An 11,541-nucleotide genomic window follows, 5' to 3' on the forward strand; every position below is an offset into this window, starting at 1 on the left:
CAGCAAATTGATCACCGCGGCCAGAAGCGCCAAATTAAACAAGCAAAATAATATCTGTTGTTTGTTTGATTAATAGGGAATCTGCAATAATACCACTTACACGAGCCTGGTCTCGGATAAGTGAGTTTATTTCAGTAACCCTAGTAATATTTATCTATTCCGTATAAGTTACGTACATTCGGATAAATATAGATTTTCACCCTTAGTCACAAGCTATCATTCCGGATAATTGAGGTCCATTCGTATATAGTCTAATAGTAAGTTCTCTTCTACCTCCTTTCTCAAAGAATCGATTAAACGGTAAGGTCTTGGAAAATTTTTGGGAGTTAAATTGTGGCAATGTTTTAAATTTTACCCACCCACCCTCCTCTTGTTTTTAGAACAAATACTGCTGCTTTTTGTTATGTCATTGTAGCTGAAGACTGCCTGCTTCGTCCAGCTTCCACAAAAGCCTATGTCGCGGTGGTGGATTATGGGTGTTCGCATATTCCGTAAGGACAGCTTGCTTGGTCCAGCACCTACATCAGCCTACGTGGCGATGGTGAATTTTGTGTGTTTGTGTATTCTGTAAATACAGCCTGATTGATCCAGCGTCCACATCAGCCTATGTGAAGGTGGTGAAATCTGTGTGTTTGCGTATTCCGTGATGACTGCCTGCTGGGTACAGCGTCCACTTCAACTGATGTCGCGGTGGTAATTATGTGTGTTTGCGTATTCCGTCGCACCTCAACGCAACTGGAGGAGTGCAACACATATTCTTACGCTCATTCCATTGTTTATCCTATTGCACATGTAAATTGAAATTCAGGATTTGAATTTGTGCATTGGCTTGTAATTGACAAGCAGTTGACTTGATTGATATTGAATTGATTGATTGATTGATTGAATTTGATTGATTGATTGATTGAACTTGATTGATAATTGAATTGGTGACGTTCATGCACTTGTGACCTACCCAGTGCATGATCCGCCCGATTTGGGTCGTCACATTTGTTGTATTGATTGTTGATTGTGGGGCAGCCCTGTGGTAGCCCCAGCAAATTGATCACCGCGGCCAGAAGCGCCAAATTAAACAAGCAAAATAATATCTGTTGTTTGTTTGATTAATAGGGAATCTGCAATATATATATATATATATATATATATATATATATATATATATATATATATATATATATATATATATATATATATATATAGATATGGACGAAACACTAATGCATATACTATCATTATTTAAATGAGGAAAGATCCAACTGAAAAAATGAAATACAAAATTTTACTATAAATTGATATGATGATATAATAAACTCGATATTATTGTAATAGTCCACCATTATGTGAAAAGTTTCAGAAATGAAAGACTTATTTCGTAGAGATGTTTTCTAAACGTTTATGCATAGTATTAACAAGAAAGATAAATGAGGATTGTAAAAGAAGCTTAATATTGATTTGTTATTTTACTGTGATATGGTATTAAACAGTAGCTTCCTTCGCCACAGATTTCTTTCTGCTATCAGTCACAGCAACAGCCACGAAGGCCCTTTAAAATCTATTGTGATTCTTATATTTTATGTGATATGAAAACCTTTAGACGAAAAAGATGTTGTTAGATAATTGTGTTTTTATGCCCCCGTAATTGAGCATTAGGTGCAGATAGGTTTTAGTCTGTCCTTTACTATGTATGTAAGTCTGTCTATTAATCGTTTTGTCTGTTTGTCCGCAAGAAGTTCAACCTCGCCCATAACATATGAATGGTTGGTGATAGGGCTTTCATATTTCACATGTGTATATTCACTGTGACAAGACCTTTCTTTGGGTAACATATTTGTCCTCTTGACCTTGACCTTGGAGTTTGACCCACTTTTGCAAAATTTTACCAAACTTAAACCTTAGTCATAACTTTTGAATGGTTGATGCGAAGGCTTTTATATTTCACACATGTAATTCATGTGACCAGACCATAGGCACTTGTTTCGTATATGGGGTCACCCTCTAATTTTTTTTTTCCACAATGTACCTAACTCAATTTCAGACACCCCCACTTCAAACTCGTATTTTGTTAATATATCAATCATTAACCTACTTAAAAAATGACATCGTTCGCTTCAAGAGACTTTTTTTCTTGTCAAATAAATTATTTTAGACGTCTCTGGTCGAGCCTCTTTATTGTAAACCACTCATTTATTCCTCGAAAATTACCTCGATAAATTTTAAGACTCTAGACGAGATACAGGATCTTCCGGTTAGGGTTGTAGTGTACGATAAAACCAAAGACCTCAGAATGGAAAACTCGAAAGTCTCTGGTTTTATCCTACATTTATTATCCGAACCGGAAAAAAAAATTCCAGAAGTAAGTACATCGAGGAGATGATTAATTACGTCTTTTAATTTATTGTTGAGTAGTAGATAAAGAACAATCATGTTGTTCTTTTCACATATATTTTTAATTTTATTAGTTTTTAATTTTAAGCGAAAACCAACAGTAGAGCTCCTTTTTAAAAAAAAATACGAACGAACAAAAAACATTCTTCAGGTAGGAATGCTTTTGTTAAGCAAATAATTCAAAAATTACCAAAAACACCAAAAATTAAGTCTCCAACCATACACAACATCTTTACTAAAAAGGAGCATCAGATATATACAAGTATATAACATGTTTAATTTTTCACAGTGGGATGTAGTTTTGGTCAATTAAGTGTGGACTTCAAAACGTACCTGATAATTTTACACGACCATAAGCAATGGGCATTCTAAGTTTAAAGAAAATAAAAACATAAGTTAAAAAGTTGTACATCTAATAGTAGAATGAATGTAAATTATGTATAGTATCATTTTATTCCAAATACCAGAGATACAAGTAAGGATATCGTAAAACGTTTCTAATTTCTTGAAAAAGAAAAGAAGACATAACCTGTAAAAGAGAAGAAATAATTCCGTTGATTGATAAACATTTTTATAAAAGAGAAGAAATACCGTATATACTCGCCTATAAGTCGGTCCGCCTATTTTTCAGCTTAAATTAGAGGGATTGACCCAATAAAATACCAGTCTTTTTATAACTCGCGTATAAGTCGGATAAAGAGTTTTGGACCAAAGTTTAACTCCCAAAAAACCGACTTATAGGCGAGTATATACGGTATATGTAATTCCATAGGTTAATAGATAAATTCTGTATTTTGTGGAGATCTGATCATCTTTAAGAAATGTGTATGTTTTTAAAGTTTGCAATTTAAAATACTAGTATTTAGTAACTATATATGCCAACTCTATAAAAATTAATATCACCACCCCCTAATGAAATTTGAAGGTGTTACCATTCTTCGGAAAAGTGTATTACAGTTCTTAATACCGGATAAAAATCAAGATTAATATATATTTAAAACTTCTTCCAAGTTTGAAGTGTTGCTACATCTTTGTCTGTAGGTGAAGCATTGAATTGCTCCAGAACAATGTGATCTTTAATTGGAAATTTGGAAACGTGCATTAACCATACATATCTCTCCAACTGAGAATGTTAACAGGAGCATCTAATAAAAAGTACAAGATTCTTTCTAAAGACATTATCTTAATTTGCTTTTACAAGCCCTTAAATGCATGATGGAATCGTTAGCACTGTAAACTAGTTGTCGGGTTCAGAAAGTGGGTATCGGACTTCTTAGGAATTATTTTATAAGTTGTGAAGTATTGATACAGAGGATAAATGAACAAATAGAAATCATTTATCTAATATCTTAAATAAACAAATGCATGGTAATCTTTGGAATGGACAAACTAAAAAATCATGCAGTTTCCTGATTACTCATCCAGAAAATAGAGGTCACACAGAGCATCCGACCAATATTGAGAGTGAGCTTCCTTTGGGGAATCAAGAATGAAAAAAAACCCTGCTAAGTATGGAAAACCAACGGGTTCACAATTCCAACTTTGTAATTCTTTTAATGTATACTTGTAAACCTGAGTTTGTGAATTGCAAATCATAATTTCATAATTTGTAAAAATTGTTTTATAACAATTTGTTACTTGTAACAACACAGCTTGTGTAAAATGCAATTGCAAGTTGTCAATGCGAACATGTAACTAGTAGACTTCTGTTTTGTCATATGGTTTGTAAATTATGCAACGCTGCACTAAGTTAACAATTACGAAAAAGAAAGAGGGCGATGTACGGGGGCAAGTCATTTCCCCTCATGCTGAAATGAGTTTCGTACGAAGCCATATGCAATATGTCCTCAAGCTGTCTCTTTAACCCGTTTGCAAACAAGATGGTTGGATACAGGAAAGGGAGGAGGTATTCCTAGACCCACCTTACTGAAGCTTTCCTTTACAAAAAAAGAGAAATGTATTCCAACTAAATATACTTAAAGGGCCTTGTTCTTATAGCAACCCTTGTATGTTTTAGTTTGACATGAAGTATCGGGAAGGGGAGAGTCTGTCCCCTTTCCCTCACTTTTTTTCCCGAGGGTTATCTTTTTCTGTCAATTTAGTATGGAAATTAATTTCCATTTACAGGTTGGTCCCCCTCCAAGCGCATCTTTGTCGCAGCACTTCAACTCCTCCCGTTAATGTTATTCTAGTAAAAAAAAAATCTTGAAAGTTGGAGCTATTAATGCATTTCAAAAAGACATCATTTTTCTGAAGTTTATAAATCTTAATGTAAGATGTCTTCCGAAAGATCTGGGTCTAAAAGAAACACTCGGGTCAAGTTCACATTGAGTGCTTTTGGTTTTTTGTTGTTGACTATCTGATATAAAGTACATTCTTCACGAAGCACATTTATTTAAGGACAAATGATACACAGAAAAAAAAATGGATGCCTAGCTTGGTATATATTTTTTAATATATTTTGGTTTCAAATGATTAGAATTATAAGTTTCTAAAATATTAAGAATTAATTGTATACTTTCTACGATGTTCAAAATTCCAACATTCTGCAGCCATCCTTATTACTCTATACAAATTTTTGTCACAATTAAATTATTTTGTTAAATTCAAATATTGTAAAACTTCGAAAGAAAAATGAAAATCTATACGTTAAACTTATTCATTTGCATATATAAATATGACTTAAGTCGTTATTTTCAAGATTTTTGATAAAAGTTTGTTCGTATCATCTGTCCTTAAGAACAATTTTGGTCTCTCAATAACTGAAGACTTTTAAAGCCAATATTTTCAAAGCTAAGAGACAACAAATGATTTGATTATATTTTTATGCTATGATATAACTGTCTGTGAAAGCTTCTTTTTTTATTGATCATTGGCACCAAACGTTATAGTTGTTGGTACCCGGAAATGTATATTTTAACAAAATAAAATAACAAAAACTTACCATGATGAAAAAGAATATGACTTTGAAATTTTTCTTTAGATGAAAAGGATAAACTACAGAACATAATTGGCACTAAGACTTTGTTACCCTTTTCTATTATCGGGATGATACATGGGTTCATTCATTGGGTTGGGTAAATATAATTGCCGTGAAAATAGCATTGCCTTCTTAGTTACCTTAACAGCAAAAAGACAATCCATATGGTAGTAGAACCGGGGATGAATTGTTCATCAGAGAATTTGAGAACACGAAGAGATTATCTTTGAAGGAGTTTAGATGTATAACTGTTTTTGACTTCGAAAATGTTCAAAACTATTTGCTGGACACTGAATTGTTAAGAAATATAAACACATTTGATAGGATGAGGCATTTTGTCATTATCTCATCTAGGAAAATGATCATTCTGAAGAATGTTCATTACATTATATTATTATATGTTAAGCTATAAAAAAAATGAAAATTGAAAAAATGAGACCATGAATGTCGTCACTACACTGAAATATTATTCATTACAAAAACATTTTGCTAAAGAAAGATTTCATGAACATATATTATCGAAAGAACATGTGTGAATCTGCATTTTCATTGACTGTATTTTCATTTTTGTAACGATAAATACTGCCAAAAGGAAAAAAAAATTACAAAGTATACGCAAAGTTATTGATCATACATAAATCGCCTTAAAATGAGGCCAAAGAAGATAAACAGGCGGAGGTTCCTAAATTTTTATATCATTCGTAACTAAAGCTGATCATGAGCAGATAGCCCACCAATATTTTTCATCTCAATTAGAGATTTTTATCTCTTGATAACGAACGATAGATTTCAAAGATTCTGATGTCAGTGCAAATATTTGTATGCATGTTTTTTAACATTTTACATGACCAATTCTATTCGGATATATAGCATCGTAGAGATTTCAAATCATATTTATAACAGCTTCAGAATATATGTTATTTTTTTCAGTAACATGATTCTCCAATATATGTGGTTAGATGTACTATATGTATTATACGGTCAATTAACTACAGCTTTAGTACCCAAAATGTAATTAGATTAAGTTTCATTGAAGAATTCAATGAAATACCGAGTATGAAGAAAGATAACTCGTATACATTAAAAATTGTGCTGTGCAAATCCCTATCTCACAAGTAAAAGAGAAGAATTTATGTGGAAAAAAATATTTGTTCCATCTGGTTCACTTGTTCGGGGTGATATTTTAATCGACATTTAATGTATTTAAGTAAATCGCATATATCTCACAGAATGGAATATTATAGGATATTTATTTTAAATAATTTGACATAAAATATTTTTTGGAAAAAATCAATCACCGTTTTCCTGTTTTTATTATTATTATTATTATTAAAATCTACTAAAGATGTTTTGTGTGTCTTGGTTTTCATTAAGTCTGAGAGTAAGAAAACTTAAAATGATTGCACTGATATAATTCTGCTGAATACAGCTATAAAATTCATATCTCATATTCATTTAAAGTTTTCTATTATTTTATTTAAAGGTCAGTTGTATCCAAAATCACAAAAAATCTTTGATTTCCATATGCTTTTTCCCATTTGGGCTAAAAATCAAATGTAAAAAATATGTATTTAACAGGGAACTAGGCGAGAGAAAGTTTTATATAATGTTGTTAATTTTTACAGGGTGGAGGTATGGCAAAATTTACAATATGATAGTTGTTACCAGATTTTAAATTTTGCATATACTTTCTTCCAGAAAATTTTAGATTTACATTATAATACTTAAACGAAATACTATACCACATGTATCTCTCTCTATCTTGAAGGGGTTTTAAAACCTTGAAAAGATTATAATGTAATAGTAATTTTATTTTATGATCTTTTACAATTTTTCAGTGCATAAATACATGTACTAGTTATTGTTTGTACTCATGTACAACAGTTGTATGTTTAGTTCCTGGGCACATGTTGTAATCAATCTATTTAAAAAAAAGAAACCTGAAGTATATAATTCCATGTACATTTGTTGATGAATTAGTTTTATTTCGAAATTATTTTTATGAAATAACAACAACATATTTTAATACTGTTTTTATGACATGTGGTTCTATTATTTGAAGCATAATATTTCCAGGAACAAAATACACAAATACAATTCTTTAGGCCTATATTGATCAATACAGAGAAAAATTAGGAAATTAAACGAGACTTACCTTGGTAAAGGCGAAGTTTGATTCCAATTATTGGAGTAAATAAAAGGCACTGTAGAGATAAGGTGAATAGTACTGCGCAGCCGCCAAGTCATTGCTTCAAAGCTAAAATTTTTTGGGTTGATAGATTTGCAACAAAACATCAAACCCAAATTCATTTCACTAATAATTTCAAATAATACATTCACCACCTGCAGGGTGGGAGGGAGGCACCTTATCTCTACAGTGCCTTTTATTTACTCCAATAATTGGAATCAAACTTCGCCTTTACCAAGGTAAGTCTCGTTTAATTTCCTAATTATTTTTCGTAAACGTCACTTCCGAGATAATGTGAATCTTTAAAGCACAACACAAAAAATTTTTCAAACTGAAATCAAATTCTTTATTTTAATTTCAAAACAGCATTTGCATACTTATCATCATTCAGCACAGGTTTGTCATAAAACTTTCTGAAGGTTTCGACATTAGACCAACCTACTTTGGACAAAATATCATCGACAGGAACAAAGTTCTCTTTTGCTTTAGATGCTGATGCAGATCTAACACTATGAGCCTTAAAAATAGTAGTATCAACACCTGCAGAACACATCACTGTTCTTATCCAACGGGCAACAGTATCTCTTGATACTTCCTTGTGTGGTTGTACATAACTGATAAACAGTGAATCACACTTATTTCTAATTCTTGCAGTCCTTGATAAGTATTCACATAAAACAATATATACACAAAGCCTCCTATCTGGAGGATATGATTTCAAAACCATGTCAGACATACTACTGTTAGGTCTACATGTTTTCAATAAATCACTAAAAGTAAAAACAAAGCTATTTTTTCTTCTCGTCATATTACCAAGTTTCATGCATGAAATAGTTTGTACTCGACTTGCACAAATTAAACTAATTAACATAACTAACTTCAGTGTCAAGTCTTTCAAACTTAAGTATTTTACAGGTGACAATTTTCTCAAATACTTGATAACAATAGATGCATCCCAAGTATGTACATATCGAGATTTTGATGGTCTCAAATTAAAAACACCCTTCATAAATCGTATAACAAGTGGATGACATCCAACAGTAAACCCATCAAAAATCAGTCCAACAGAAGATAAAGCCCCTCGGGCAGTATTAATAGCACTATACCCTAAACCTAGGCGAAAAAGATGTGCTAAAAATTCAATAACAGTTTCTATAGTTGTACAAAATGGATCAATCGATTTTTCACTACAGTACTGAAACCATCTCGTATAAAATGTTTTATATTGTTTCTTGGTTCCCGACTTCCATGATGCCAAAAGGATCGAGGCTGCTTGATGAGAAATTCCTCGTTTTTGGTACTGCAACCGGACAATCGACATGCCATCAGCACTAACGAGTCTTTCAGAGGATGCTGCACATCTGTGCCTGGAAGTGTCAACAGATTGTCCATCACAGGTAAAATCACCGGATGATCCACCAGTTTTTCTAACACACGATTGAACCACGGCTGTGTTGGCCACACTGGAGCCACCAGTACACACTCTGCTTGGTCCTGACAAATCTTCCTCACCACACGTCCAATGAGGCTGAAAGGAGGATTAAGATAACCATAAATGTTTGCCCATGAAAAACTAAATGCATTAACATAACGGGCATCTGGATCTGGATGCCAAGAACAATATACATCAATCTGCTTATTCAACCTTGTTGCAAACAAATCAATTTCAGGTTGTTCCCATCTTAAAACAATTTTATGGAACACAGATTTGCTCAACATCCATTCTATTTGATCATCAAATTTGCGCGACATCATATCTGCTATCAAATTATCTTTACCAGGAATGTGCCATGCACTTAACCACAGATCCCTATTCATACTCCATAGCCAAATTTCTTTTGCAAGTTTATCACATTTTTTAGAACTAATACCACCCATGTTATTGATGTAGGAAATAGCTGTGGTATTGTCCATAAATAATTTGACATTTTTATTTGTTACATCAGAACAAAAGCACTTTAACCCCAAAAAGCAGGCTAATAATTCTAAGTAATTGATATGATTTTCAGATTCATCTGTTGTCCATCTACCCCCTGATTTCAATTCATTCATAACAGCACCCCATCCAAGATGAGAAGCATCAGAAGTTATTGTAAGATCATAGGGTTCATGCAAAATTCTTCTAACTGATGAAGAAATATTAGAAATCCACCAATCTAATTCTAATTTCATTTCTTTTGTTATGATCATGAAAGCATCATAGTCATGTTGTGATTGTACAAGTGCATCAGTTTTTGCTCTTTCCATATCACGATAAAACAGCTGACCAAATTCTACTGCTGAAAAACTAGCCACGACCAATCCAATGACCTTTGCAACTTCTCTAATTTTTTCTCTTGATTTTGTTTGTAATTTTTTACATGCCTCTAAAATAGATTCCTTTCTTTCTTCAGTAAGAGAAACTATCATCAATTCAGAATCAATAACATTTCCTAAGAAAATGATTTTTGTACTAGGTGTGAGAACAGACTTCTCATAATTGACTACAAACCCTAGACTCTCTACTAGGGCTAAAGTTTCAGAAACATGATCTAAACACTCTTTAATACAATTGCCAATCAGTAACGAGTCATCAATATACCCAATAATGACATGTCCTAATCTTCTAAGTGTTGCAAAAACAGGCTTCAGTAGTTTTGTAAAGAGTCTAGGTGCACTAGCTAACCCTTGAGCGAGACAAGTATACTGATAAATCTTATTTTTCCATATGAATCTAAGAAACTTTCTATGTTCCTCTGCCACACTGACACTATAGTATGCATTGCTAAAGTCAACACTAGCAAAATAACAACCTTGAGTCACTAAATCAAGAGCACTCTCAAAAGTATCCATTTTAAAATGGTGATACACAATGTTTTTGTTAAATTCTTTCAGGTTCAAAATGACTCTATAACTGCCATTCTTTTTAGGTCTAGTGAAAACAGTGGAAATGAAACCATCACTAAGGTCTACATTTTCAGACAATTCTTCAATTACATTCATATCTAATAAAGATTCAATTTCTTTGTCAATCACACATGATTCAGCTGAACTAAAACGTGGCTCAAAAGGTTTTGAATTTTGTACAGGAATTTTATCATCTTTAAATTCCAAATGACAACCTTTCACAATATCTAATATACTTTTATCTGATGTTAACTCTTTCCATTCAGAAATGAAATTTTTTAGTACACCTGCTCTAAATTCACATACCTTTTCAACTACTTCTGGAGGCGACTCTGCAAGCCTCTTCGTTGGTAGTTTTTTGAATCAGATGAGAAGGATGCAGCATTCGAGTAGGATCCACGACCCCTTGCAGCTCCTCGGACAAAGCGTCCACGTGATCGTCCCCTCATAAAGCGACCACGGAAGCTCCCTCTATATCCGATACCAATTTTGTTGCTGATTTTGGAACAATCTGTGATGTCTTTTACAGTTTTAAGGACATCGTCACCAAACAAATAGTCTGTATACTTTAAATTATGACTACAAAGGTGAGTATATTCACCCTTCATATCAGGTTTCATAAATTCTCTACGCAACATACACAACTGTCTGTTGGCATGCCCCAGCAATGCCAATGATTCCATAGCATTTCCCAAAAGGTCTAAAATCTCGGGATTGTCACACTTACCGAGCAAATAAGTCATTTTAGTGAGTGCACAAGCACCCTTGATCAACGAAGTCTGAACATTTTGCATCTTCTTATCGGAAGATTTTGTAGTTGGGCTCAAAAAATCCCAAACCATTTGGTTAGTTTTCACAGTCACTAATGCTGAACAGTTTTCAGGACGATTTGTCGTTTTCAGAAGTTCATTATATCGTTCTTCCTCGATTCCCTCTCGGAACCAATCTGTCACGAGATTAGCTAGTTCATCATCAATCGGTTTATCACAAGTCTCTTTAACTTTAAGTTTCTTACCGGCATTGACGTACTTGTTTTCCGTATCAGTCAGAATCTCGTTTAATGCGCGCTTCCTCGAAGCCGCTTCACCGGAAGTACCCGGTT

The sequence above is a fragment of the Saccostrea echinata genome, unplaced genomic scaffold, assembly GCF_033153115.1.
Source record: "Saccostrea echinata isolate AGI-Se365-2 ecotype Australia unplaced genomic scaffold, CSIRO_AGI_Sech_v1 ptg000030l, whole genome shotgun sequence".
Classification (NCBI taxonomy): domain Eukaryota; kingdom Metazoa; phylum Mollusca; class Bivalvia; order Ostreida; family Ostreidae; genus Saccostrea; species Saccostrea echinata.